The 13,636-nt window shown below is 40.6% G+C and overlaps 1 protein-coding gene across 4 annotated transcripts in view; it reads left to right on the top strand.

Moving 5' to 3' along the window:
- tbc1d22a (TBC1 domain family, member 22a) overlaps nt 1–13,636 on the top strand; it is a 148,038-nt gene that overhangs the window by 116,374 nt on the left and 18,028 nt on the right. The window lies entirely within an intron of this gene.

Raw genomic sequence — 13,636 nt, forward strand, 5'->3', positions numbered from 1 at the left:
AAAGTTTCCCAGTAGGAGTAAGATCATTTGAGTAAACAGTTTGTGTCAAGTTTGCTCTCAAAATGGCAGAGCAAAAAAAGGTGATGTTCAAGTGTGCCCATGTGTATGATGAGAGCAAGACCCGGCCCTGTGGGCAGGACTTATACGCTCAAGAAGCATTTTAACTGGACAAACATGAGACTAGAATAGGATGTCATCTAAAAAAAAAAAAGAGTGACAAGCTATACGATTATAGCAAGAATGTCTCTTTGTACACCAAAAGAAACATATTTCCGTATCACTAAAAAAGAACAAAAACCAAGGTTTGATTTCACAGACACAAACTTGATCGTACCTGCAGAAACCCTGAAATTATTCTGATGCCTAAAGCCAAACTGACCGTTTTTCAGCGGTGGAGCAAACTTCCAAGCTGAATCCGTCACTATCTTCAAAAACAGCAACAACTACTGAACACTTAACCAACCCCTAACTTATCACCTCTCCCCATAAAACCCCTCTACTCTGTACCCTTTGCTTGCCTAGCACTCCCGTATGCTGACACTACTTGTATTGTATGGTAGCACTGCCTATAGAGTTGCTTTGCTTGGAATTCCTCATTTGTGAGCTACATTTGATAAAAGCGTCTGCTAAATGAATAGCTGTAAATGTGCTACAGTGCTATACTACATGCACCGTATACATTCACAAGTTTCTATAGCACCGTGGAGGAGAAAATGAATGCTTTTATTTATGGCACTGAGGAACAACAAAATACTTCAGTGTTACAAAATAATGATAGCAAAACACGCAGAAACAAATGCTTCCTCTTTTCCAACCTGAGAGCTAGAGTTACATGCTGGAATCACATCTCCAGGCACGCTTCTCTTACACACTACTAGGCCCAGATGGTACTAATAAGATACACAGACATGCTTTAGTGAATGTAATTACCTCATTATACACATTAATTGTTAATTGGTGTGTTATTTACTACTTATACACCAGCACTGCTGAATTCTCAGTACTTGGTCAGAAGGACTCTCTATCTATCTATCTATCTATCTCTCTCTCTCTCTCTCTCTCTCTCTCTCTCTTTCTCTCTCTCTGTCTCTCTCTCTCTCTCTCTGTCTATCTGTCTCTCTCTCACACTCTCCCCCCCTCTCTCTATCTATCTCTCTGTATTTCTCTCCATCTCTCTCTTTCTGTGTCTCTCTCACACACTCTCTCTATCTCTTTATCTCTGTCTCTCTCTTGCTCTCTCTCTCTGTCTGTCTGTATCTTTTTCTCTGTCTCTGTCTCTCTGTCTCTGTCTCTCTCTCTCTCTCTCTCTCTCTCTCTCTCTCTCTCTCTCTCTCTCTCAGCAACAAAATTGTTCTTATTCATTTTGAGAACGGACCGACACTTTGTTATGAAAATAAAACGCAAGAAGTCTTATTCATCAATAAGCTAAAAACTGTGATTATTAGTAACAATAATATTATTATTTTCTTCTTGGTATAAAAATCCACCCAGATGTGCTGTTATAATATAATAATTCACATTGGGGTTGTCAGGCCTTACAGTATATTACTATCCCAGCATGGATTATTTTGCTATAACAGCATGTTCTGTTGTGTTTTATTCCTTGTGTGTGTACCATTAACCAGGGCTAAACTTAAGCCACCAACTGGTTTTAGTGTCCGTTTCTATTTCAGTCACAGCTGGACACAGCAGGCAAAAGCAGTCCAGGCTTGTCACAGTGTAGATTACAACACTGCTCTGAATGCTAACGCTAGAAATGTTACAGGCATAAATGAATTGTGTAAAAAGAATCACCACACACACACACACACACACACACACACACCAGGCCTATGGGCGTACAAAAAAACTCTCTTGCTAGGCCAAGCAGAAGTCAATAATGGAAGGATATTACTTAATGCATGCTATTGATTCCCTGATTTTCCCAAGTACGGGGAAAGAAGCAAGAAAGTGCAAAGAAATGATGGATTATACACATAAACCTGATTTAGATGCCTAGTCTTCTCTTTTCAGATGACTCACTTGAATTATTCAAGGTCTAGATTGTACAGCTGGATATAATTGTGTACAGTTCTCAGCTCCCTAAATTGTGTTTCTTCTATCGATTCAGAGAAAAAGGTCTGACCATACAGAAGGACAAGGAAGGATATGCTGGCCTTTGTGTCAGCACTTTACCAGCAAAATGGCTTCTGACAAATACTCTTTGCTTTCCTCACCGAATTGTGATAAACAGCACTGAGGGTGAAGAGGTTGAAGGTTAAAGTGAAGTGCTTCTTCAGAGTCATTTCAGCTGCTCTCACGGAAATGCTGTCTGCCCTCTTCCGCATATATTTAATTCAGTTTTGTTTCATTTGTAAAGCACTTGTAAAGCAAAAGCAAAGCAACTATAAATTAAATGTATCCTTATTGAGCAAGCCAGAGGAGACAGTGGCAGTAAAAAAAAAACCATAAGGCTATAAGAGGAAGAAACCACGAGAGGAACCAGGCTGAAAACGGAGCCCATCCTCATTTGAGTGTCACAGATTCGGTATCTTTTTACTTCTGTAACTGTATACTGTAAAGTCAAGCAGTACCAAGTGTGCTAAAAGGACCTATTAAGCATCATTAGAATTTTATGTTTCTTGAATCAAACTGCTCTTACGTTTTCCGAGATGGAATGCGATCTCTTCTTAACAACGGACAACATAAGGGAATCCAAGAATGATCATCCATATCTATCTTTAAGGCATCTGTATATCATCCACAGTAAAGCCATTGTGATCTGTCGGCTGTCCGTGCGGTGGCCTTCTTCAGCAGCATTAAGTGATTTTCAGGTGAGCGACGCTCCAAGCAGAGAAGACAGTATCAGCACGTGTATGTGATCATACACACACGCTCGATTGTCTGGTGATGCTCTGATTGACGGGAGAGAGTTCGTAAGCCGTCCCTCCCACCTAGAGAGCACAGCCAATTTTGCACCGTCGGACTCCTGGCTGTGAATGACTGTCACACTTTTGGGATTCAAAATCGAAATCCCTTACCAATATGGTGAACAGTGGGTCTGTTCTTTTCCATTGATGTGTATTTTCAATGAATGAGCTAAGCCATTACAAAGAACGAGAAGAAAGTAGAAAAGAAGTCATTGGGCTGAAGGATGTGAACATTTGCGTAGTGTTGATTTGTGAATTTAATTTGTGCATGTAATTGTGCAGTATTTAAATCAGCCTTTCCTTTTTGACCTGTGGCACAGAAAGTTCTGCACTCTTTGTCCTTTTTCTACTAAAGCCCATGCCCAAGTTGTTCAGTAAATTGTAGACAACGTTAATTCCGTCCAAATGGGATTAATATCCAGGCGAATTAATATCCAGGTCGTTATATCCAGAGTTTTCACCCTAGTATTTGGATAATTTCTCTCTTTTCCCAATTCTCTATTACCTTTTCAAGTAAAACTGCTTTATTTACTCTTTCCGAGCAATTCTTGACAAAGAAAGTTTAACCTTTGACCATTTCTGTAATATTTGCCCAGCGGGGCAAACACTGTAGAAGCTTACAGTCAATATACTCCATATTCATGAAGTCTCACTTTAATTCATTTAAAGAATGCAGATTGCAAGCTGCACTGAAAGTAAACATTGTTCTTCTGTTAACGTATGTCGCTTTACTGACCTACGTGTTCAATCAATTCTGAAGGTGATATTATTCTCGTTTTGCTCTGAATTTAGCACATTCTAGAAGTGGATTTCAAGATGGCTGACAGAATTCAGGGAAAATAAAGAGCTGTGAATTGCCTTTTAGATTCTCAGAGCCGCTTGTGAATTCCCCAACAGAGACCAGGAATAGAATGTAATTCGCTCATGCATATTTAATGCATATCCAAATACGCGTTTGATGACTGCCGTCAGCCTCGTCCTCCTCCTCCGACTTCCACAATCTGTGTCACACTCCCCCTAACTTAAAGATCTTGATGGTGTGAATTAGGCAGGTTTCCATGCTAAATATTTGATGTCCCTCTGAAAAAACGGACGCTTATCCCTCTGTCTCTCCAAGCGAGTTTGTTTTTCAGGCAGCCAGAATACATTTTGCGTCTCTACATCTGTGCTGCTTATTGATGTCATGCTGTTGTACTGTGTGTTTCTTCACATTCTCTGTGTTCTTCTCACAAGCCTGTTTTTCTCCTCTCCAAGGCCCTATTAGTAAAACTCCATGCTGTATCTCTGCCATGCTTGTGACAGGGAATGCTGATTCCAAGCTTCCGGATACTTGCAAAATCCAGTTGATATAGACTTTGTGAGAATAGGAGTTTTAGTTGCTCGTACCACATTGAGAGCCACGTGTGCTCTTGTACAACCATTTAATGCATTGGCAACTTTCCAGGGCTGTACATGTATAGCAATGTGTTCAAGCAATATGTTTTTTAAAGTGATGTTTTACACATTAAATCTGTATCTGCAAAGGAAGTGCAACATTATTAATTCCAGGGTAGTTGCAATGGCACTGGATATCAGGATATATATATATAATAAAGATATATTTTTTCCCCCTTCAGAGCACCATCTTTCTTCACAGCTTCTCTATACTGTATGTCACTTAATATTGAAGTGTATGTGATAAATACCGACAGTGCGAGGGATTTCATGGAAATGTCTTTTCTGAAAGAATATTTTGGTAAAGTTTTTGGTGTGTCCTGTGGGAATAGCTTGTGTGCACTTTTTCTTCAACACAGAGAAATTCTAGAAAGGGCTTACAATTTCCTAGCATCTAGGGACATTTTTACAGTTTGTTGAGTAAAACAGGTTGCAGCCTATTTCCATTTTATGGTCATGTGACCTACTAATAATCAAGAGGAGTTTGTGGGGCTACAGAACCTCTTGGGGATCCCCAGACTTTCCTAATTCTTGATTTAGACATATAAACTTTCTAGTTTGCCCTGACTTTGCTTCTAGGTCTCTATCTCTATCTCTATTGGGGTTTGTCTAATCTAAAATAAATTCCAATAGCATTTTTGGTCATAAATGTTCCCAGCTACTCAGGAATGTTCTGTGGACTACAGCAGCCACCTGTAGGATTCCTGTCCTTGGCGTTCTCCCATCACAGCTTGGTTCCTGATGAAATAGCAGTTCTGTTCTGGTTCTGATTGCTCCAATGCGCACGCCATTTTAATATCCAATGTGTTTCCCACCTAAACCCCACATCTGGCTTGGACCTTGTTGCAATCCCTTTGGGCTCCTGAAGATCATGGTGATCGTGTCTGACTGCTGATTGGTCAAGGCCACCTAATTACTCCATATTACGCATGTAAGAACCTTCAAAATGGAAGTGCTGCCCAATTATGCTCATTATACTACACTTCTCCTGAGCCTTCTTCATCAGAGTGGTTAATTACCAACTTAATTGAACCAATTAAAACACTTTCCCAGGCTATTTAGCCTGTAGATATTAAAATGATGCTCCTGGTCTCCTGCCCAGTACTGGCTGCAGATTCATCTCTTCCTCCCAGGCATTGTTTTGACATTGTGAGTTTAAGTGAGGCATTCTGTGGTTCGTCAAGACAGATTATTACAGAATCTGACCGTCTGTAGCACAGCGAGGATGAATACAGTCTCCAGCTCCTGACTCTCACTTGTGTTTTACACAGTGTGCTGCAGTGATTAGAGATTAAGTGGTTAGGCAGAATAATAGCAGAAACATACTTATTTACCGGTTAAAAATGGCTCGTCTCATTTGTATTGCACTTCTATTAACCCCTGTATCCTATTACGCAGCTCTGGGATTCAGCTCTGTAGCCGCATTGAGATATGAGAAGGACAATGCGCCTGTTCTCCGTCAGATGAGCGTTTTTTCACTTTTATAGATAATAGACACACTGAATACAGTTAAACTCCCTCAGATGACATAAGGAAGAAAACTAATGCAATAAGAAACCATTTCAATATGGTGGGGAAAGTGGACTGGATGTCTTGGAAAAGATTAGAACTGGATTTTGGTCATTTCTTTTGTACTCTTTACATTTATGTAATTAATTAGATTTGTAATTATTTTATTTAATCATATTACTTATTTTATTTATTATAATTGTAATATGTAATAATCATATTACTTATTTATTATAATTGTAATATGTGAGACACATTTTGCAATGTGGCTTTAGCTCAAATCTCTTCAAATTACTTTTTTTTTTTTTTTTTATTGGCTGATACTCAAGGTTACAAGGTCTCAGAAAAAGGAAAGTGATGGTGTCCCAGGTCTAATTTTAAATAATAAATATGTCTAGACATAGTCCAGCTCTTACAGCTTTGGTTGTGTACATTATGTTCCATGGCATTGTGGTGCTGCTAACATGTCCTCCTCACTAATGCCTCATTAGAGCTTCAGTATGTCTTAGTGTTCTTTAACCTGAAAACAGTAGTAATCCCTTGGTGCCTGTGCCATGAGTGGTCTGTGCTGTACAGCCATCTGCTGTTTGCAGTGTCATTTGTCTGTGTGTGTGCGTGTGTGTGGGTGTGTGCGTGCGTGCATGCGTGTGTGTGTGTGTGTGTGGGTGTGTGGGTGTGTGTGTGTGTGTGTGTGAGAGAGGGTTAGACCTAATTCCTCCCATAGCTCCTAAGAAAGCTTGGTGTCATTCATAGGAATATTCCTCTGTATGAGTTTATCCCCAGTCACATAACACAGTAGGTAATATGGTCATACTGTGTACCTGTGGGTGAGGTTAATAAAACCCACGTCTGTCCTGCCACGCACATATACTTTATTACTTCCCTCTGTCCCTCTTTAAACACGCCCATGTGCCTTCGGGTGTGTAGTACCTGCTTTCTTCTCATTTATTATTTGTTTCCACACATTATGTGTTTTGTAAATGGTGTGCGCGTGCATGCGTGCGCATGCCATTACAATGATGTGCCACATTAATTTTCACTCATCAGTAGCTTTTGGCTTAGTCTTGCCAACCAGCTAATCAGATTGTGGATTTATCTGCCGTGCCATTCCGTTCACTCAGAACAAGACTAGGACTCACTCTGTCTCTGTCTGTGTGTCTGTAGGTCCCTATGTAGGTCTGTCTTTGTGGTTGTTAGAGAGTGTGTTTGTGCTTGTGTCTGTCTTTGTCTTTGTGTGTTGGTGTCTGTCTTTGTGTGTTGTGCACATGTGTTGGAGCGTGTGTGTGTGTGTGTGTGTGTGTTTGTGTGTTTGTGTGTCTGTGTGATTGTTTGTGTGTTATTTTCCTGTCCTTCACACACATCAATAGTGACACAGGTCAACTAGGCCTCAATTGTTGAGCAGCTTGTGTGTCTTGTATGTCTCGTGGTGTTTTTGAGCAAGATTAGTGCATCAGTTGAAACACTTGCTAAAGTTCGAGGGAAAAATTGTGTGTGTGTTTGCACCCACTTACCAATCAGATTCCACAATTCATCTGTGCTTTGGTTTAAATATTTGGTTGTAGTCATAGTCTTGTACAGCTGTACATTTTGCTCATCTTCACTCATTTCTAGCATTTCATTGCTAGCAGTTTTAACAGTTAGTCTCAATTGTTCTTTTATAAGACACTTACTGATCAGAAGAAAACTTTTATTAGCTGACATTGATGTCATTCCTTGACCTTACGTATTGCTTGATATTTTTGGAATTATTTGGTTCTTGAAAGAAGAAATAAAACAAATTATAACCTTTACAGATTGTAAGTAATTTAAAACCAGTTGTGCAGAAAAAGTATAAAAGCTCAAAAGAAATACAATAGATTTGTTTGTTGTACTGATTGATCATTAGTAGTTGTAAAAAATAAATAGTGAGTTTTGTAATGCTGAAACTTCGCAGTGCGCTACATGCTAACACCTCTACATACAGTATGCTGGGAGCGAGATTTTCCATCAGGAAAAGCCAATGTTTTAATCCAGTCACCTCCCAGCAAGTAGCTCCTACTGCACACTTCTGTTCTACACCTAAATGAAAGTAAGCATCTTTAATAAGCATCTTTGTCTATTTAAAACTGATTATTTCATTGAATTATTTGTCCAGTCACCTTAAGTGTAGCTTTCTTTATTTACATCATTTTGATTTTAACATTATTGCATATGTGTACAGTATATATGTAAATGTGTATATAGCACATTTTATAATCACATTAAAAACCCCAAAGCTGTTTTTGCATTCAGCAAGACCACTTTAATCAAAGACTCATCCTCTTCTGTCTGTTTAATCCTCTATAGCCTTTCATTCTCCAACGCATGTCTGAGCAATGTGTAGCTAAAGCTGTAGCTAAAGCGTTACGGCTTGAAGACTGTAAGAGAAGGAGCGAGCATTGTGTCAGATTACCTTAAAGACTGATATCCTCACAACCCCTTGGGTTTATGAAGTGGTCATTCTCTTTTATTATTTTGTTCTTCACAAAACTCTAGTGTACATATTCCCTCCCTTCTTCTGCCTGAAATCTGTCCAAACCACTTGCTGGTGCATTTAGAATTCTCTGTTAAATGAAAACGGCTTAGAGTTGGTACTAGGAAATGTGCTGTCCCTGGCACCTCAGGCTGGAGATAGGGAATGAGTAGTGAAAGTGCTGAACTCTGGGCCCTGGTGTCTGTTGGAATGAAAAGAGCCGGAAGCAGTCGGAGGAGTGGAAAGCCCTGCCATAAATTACCAGCTTCAGCCGGAACAGTCACTCGTGCTGTCGTCAATATGGCCATGTACTCCCTGCTGTTCTGCTCTAAGCTGCTTAGTTAGCTCAACGAGGTATGGTAGGAGCTGTAATGAGTCTAAAGATGGACATGAGCACGACAGGCTCATCTGCACTATGCTTCCCTGAGGAGATAAACTTCAGGTTCAGCCTACACTGGCAGCCCTTTCCATCAGCATTATGTTCTTGTAGGCATTCACTTTGAATACAAATGAAGATATGAAATGGATCCTTGACAAATTCCACTACTTTATACACCCTTGGCTTTATGGGGTAGACGCACACATACTTTCTATGCTGCCGAGTGAACGTCGTCTTCTCATTTCCTCCCTTTCTGACAGTAAAAATGTCATTGTCAAGCACAGATGCCTCTCTGGGAATCTTGACCAGTAACCTTTAACCCATTATCCTGTTCTGCTGAACTCTTCCAAATGACTGGCCTCTGTTTTCTGACATAGAAAAGCCAATACCCAGCGGCCAGGATGCGGGTCAGCGACACAGGCCTCGGAACATCAATATTTCATCCCTTGTTTCTCCTCAAAAACCTCCGGCACTCTTTATAACACTAGCCCCATGTTCCCCATCATGTTTCCTTCATGCTGTAGCAGACTGCAGGATTATTGAAAGAAAATCAACAAGATAGCCTGGGTTCCCTTGACCCTGTCTTGGCAAGTCCAGATACTGTCTTTGGTGTCTCATCAGGTGTTTTCATACTTGGCTCTAATAACTGAGCTTGCACCCAGGACCAATTCTGCAATTGTTTGGGGGAAAAGGGATCATAAGAGCTGATTTTTCTTCTACAGTGGTTGGGTCTGAGGTTTGTGTATTGGTACCAACCGTGCTTTGATGTAAAGCATGTCATCATACAGGGATACCTTCAAAGAGTACTGGGTCTCTTATAACAGGAAGTCACCTGAGAAGTTGTTAGTGAGCATGCAGTAGTGAGTATGGATGTGGAGGACCAGCAATGGGATCTTTTACCAAATATACCTTGTATTCCCTTGTGTGCTTTGTCGTGGAGGTCACAGGAATTATGAACTTGATTGTTGGTAGAATTTCTCTCTAAGATGCTCGATGGGAAATTATGGACTCAAATATTTTTATTTTAATCTGTAGCACCAAGCTTTTCTGCAGAGTTTCAGTATTAGCTGCTCTCTCTGGATCGTATCTAATATAAAGGGCTAAAAAAATTTCCATGGATTGGAAGTGAATTGTGTAGCCATGGCAGCTTCAAAGGATTTAGTTTGATCATGGGCACAAAGCGGAGAACTTCAGCACACTTCAAACAGACAAAATCAAGAGCAAGAAAGCACATGAATGGGTTCTGGCATTTGCATCAATCCACAGATCTGTCCATCTCCGTACTTTGCTGCTTTGTCTAATAGCAAAATGGTCAAAAGGTTCCAAGTTCCTTGAATCTCACATAGACTGAGTTGATGTCAAAGCTTCAGAACTTGATGCTAAAAATGTATCGGAGATGATTGCTTCAGGTAATAGTACTATGAAGGAGCTTAATCAGCACTACAACCATGCACACAAATGTTGAGTAGCTATAAAGAATGGTCTACACACAGCAGTCAACTAGTACTAGCCAAGAGCACAGTGCACTTTCCTGTGACAGCACGAGTCTCATATCTCCTAGGTAGCGGGAGTTAATAAAGCAATAAAGCACTGTAGCAGTCTGTGTGTGTGTGTGTGTGTGTGTGTGTGTGTGTGTGTGTGTGTGTGTGTGTGTGTGTGTGTGTGTGTGTGTGTCACAGTTTGATACTCTCAGACAGACGTCCTCTCAGCTGCTCTGATTAAGGCCGTGAGGTTACACCAATAGGCAATCATCACCCAGCACATAACTCAAAGGGAACTGCCCTCACTCTCTATCTCTCTGCCTCTGTCCCTTTACCTCACTCTGACTCACTTTCTTTCATTTCTTGTTGCCTGTCTTTCAGAGCATGGGCTGATGGATAGCTAGGTAGGCAGGTAGATAGAGTGGTGATTTTTTTTTTGTTTTGTTTTTTGTTTTTTCCTCCTTGTCAAGTCCTTTCAGCCTCTTCAGTCTTTTAAAGCTGTGTGTGTACAGTAGGTGAGACTTGTGCTTCCTGAATTGCTTTGTTTAATATGGTCACTTTTCTGGTATGAATGCTGTTAATGTTGTTGTTGATTCTTAAAATGATAGGCTCTAGTACTAGAGGTGTTTAGAGAGAAGATTCTGGCTTGGGTAATGACCTACATTGGATGTCTATTCACAAGTACCAACAGAGAATCAGGTAGTTGTTTTTTTTATCCCACTTCAATAGCCAACTGGTATTGAATGGTCAGACAGTGGTGTCACTAGTACAACTGGCAAAAGGCAAAATAAAAAGGAAGCCTACATTAAAAGGAAGAGCAAAAGTAAAGGAAGAGCAAAAGGAAGAGCTCTTAGGAAGAGCAAAAGGAAGAGCTCTTCCTTTTAATTTAGGCTTCCTTTTTATTTTGCCTTTTGCCAGTTGTACTAGTGACACCACTGTCTGACCATTCAATACCAGTTGGCTATTGAAGTGGGATAAAAAAAAACCTCCCTGATTCTCTGTTGGTACTTGTGAATAAAGAAAGGGAAGAAAATTAGCTAAGAAAATGCCTTAGAATGTCGAGGCAGAGCAATCATTCATCTTTAAATACCAAGGAAACTTGAATTAAAATTTTGAACAGACTTTATTGGTTTATTTGCTCTTTGGTTCGGTTTGGATTGGTTTCACACTGTATATAAATAAATAAACCTAAAAGCCCGCAATGAAAAGGAAAATAATAATAACATTAAAAAAAATCTAAATAAATAATGAAAAAGATATTTGGCACTAAGTAAGTGGTTTTAAAGTATTTTTCCGTGTCACATCCTGCCTAAACACATCGTACTTGGTTCATGTCCATGTTTTTGCTTGGAACTGGACTGAGACAACCTCACAACCGCACTTGATGATTGCTGTGTCTGTTCTGCCTAATAAGTGGAAAATGCACCATTGTTCAACTCAAACTGACTAAGCACTGTACATGTGAAGCATCCTTAGGTACTGATTAAAAAATACCACCATACATAATCCAGTACACCAAGAATAGAATATATTACACAGATTGTGACTATATTGTGCATAATTGGTGGCTCTATACTTTTTTCTGCAATATTGAATCTCTACTATTTATCTTTTGGTGATTACGAATACTCACCACTGCCACCACGTGGTATGGACAGTTACCCCGTCACACAGATGCTGAATATAGATATGCAGTTTTTGTACCGTGTTTGACTTCAACAATTCGCAAGACATGAGGAAACAGTTCTGAATATTTTCCTCATTTCCCCTTTACAATTATTTAAAACGGAGATCCACTAGTCCATAAGCCTCAAGTACCTTACTGCAGTTCAGCGAGGTGTGTAAGTTAAATCTCCGAGGCTGCTAATGGTGATTAGTTTCCTGATATTCTTCTCATGAAGGCTTCTAAAAATACACCCTGAAAGTAGACGTGCGTCTGCGAGGCATATTTTAGGAACTCGGATTGTTTGTATGAAGAAGGGACTGTGGAGTGTGGGATAAATGGAAAGATACGTGAACGCTGTGTAGGTTGGCGTGTGTATGAGCACGAGTGTGTCATCACACCGAGATGTTTCTCTCGCTGTTTTCTATATTAGGTATTCGTGCTGTGAGTGATATGACAATAAAAGTCAAATCCTCTGCATGTGTCTCAGTGGAGAGTGCGTGTGTGTTTGTGTGTGTGTGTGTGTGTGCGTGTGTGTGTGCGTGTGTGGGTGTGCACGTGCATGCTCCCTTTCTCCTGGTTACTTGGGTGTATCAGCGGCTATCCTCCACTGTCCCCATTAATTAAGCCTCCATAATCAGCACTGCTCCCCAGGGGATAAGCAGAAAAATAATTAAATTGACCAATTAGGATGGCCAGTGAAGCCCTCATTCTCTCATCCTGGGGCTTTATTCTTCAGTCATACTCACTTTAGAAGTATTGTGTTCGTTTTGCTGAAATTAATGATTTTGTTTTTTATGTCTAGAAACACATCTCAGGTGATCAGTCTACATGTCAGTGTCATTGTGACTAACGCATTACGGAGTGCTTTTTTTTCCTTCCATTTTATTCCTCATTCCTGCTTGTTCCTTCTATGTTTTTAGCAGACCTTTACAGTGATGGTGATTTTTCTAGTAGTGTCCAAGTGTGTGGAATGACTCCTGTCCTAATGGGAATGTACCGAGCATGTACATGGAGAGCACTTGCTATTTTATAGATTTTTAACTCATGTCCATAACATAGAATATGAATCCTGCCCAGTCGCAGCATGCTGAACGTCTGCTCGTAGCTTCTGGTCGGACGACCACTCACTTAGGGATATGATATTTTCTCTCCCATCTGCTGTGTGGAATTTGTGTACACATTTGTCCATAGGCTTTTGTTTGATGTATGTACTGTAGACGTGGCAGTGCACAGTGCAGCAATGTGCCGCTTTGGCTCGCTCTTTCACGTGATTAGACTTACGGAGGCAGTCTTGCAGCCTCAGCTTGTCTGTTGAGTGTCTAATTAAGCGGATTTCACGCCTGTGTGGTCACTTTGACAAGGAGGTGACAGAAGATGACTTCAGGCTAATAGCAGCAGACAGGACACGTGGCCCCAAAGTCTAGTGCCGCTTCGAAGGCCATAGTCAGGAATATTTCCATTGCTCTCATTTACCCTTGAAGGGGAGACCCATCTTGCTTGTTTATTGGCAGAAAGCAGGGCAGCCATTGATTTTCATTAAGTCCTGTCTGTGGCTGGCATAAAAGATGATTGTAGTCTCGGCTGTGTGAAACTCTCTCACAGCTGCCGGTAGGAGCCACGCTGCTCACGCCCTTTGTAGGATCCCTGCTCTTTGGACAACAGAAGCTCCTCTCCTCTCCTTTCCTCTCCTCTGTCTGTTTACACATGCTGACTCATGTTTGCCTGCATTTGCAAACTAAAACAACTTTGTGCCGTGCGCTGCTTACA

The sequence above is a fragment of the Tachysurus fulvidraco genome, chromosome 19, assembly GCF_022655615.1.
Source record: "Tachysurus fulvidraco isolate hzauxx_2018 chromosome 19, HZAU_PFXX_2.0, whole genome shotgun sequence".
NCBI classification, from domain to species: domain Eukaryota; kingdom Metazoa; phylum Chordata; class Actinopteri; order Siluriformes; family Bagridae; genus Tachysurus; species Tachysurus fulvidraco.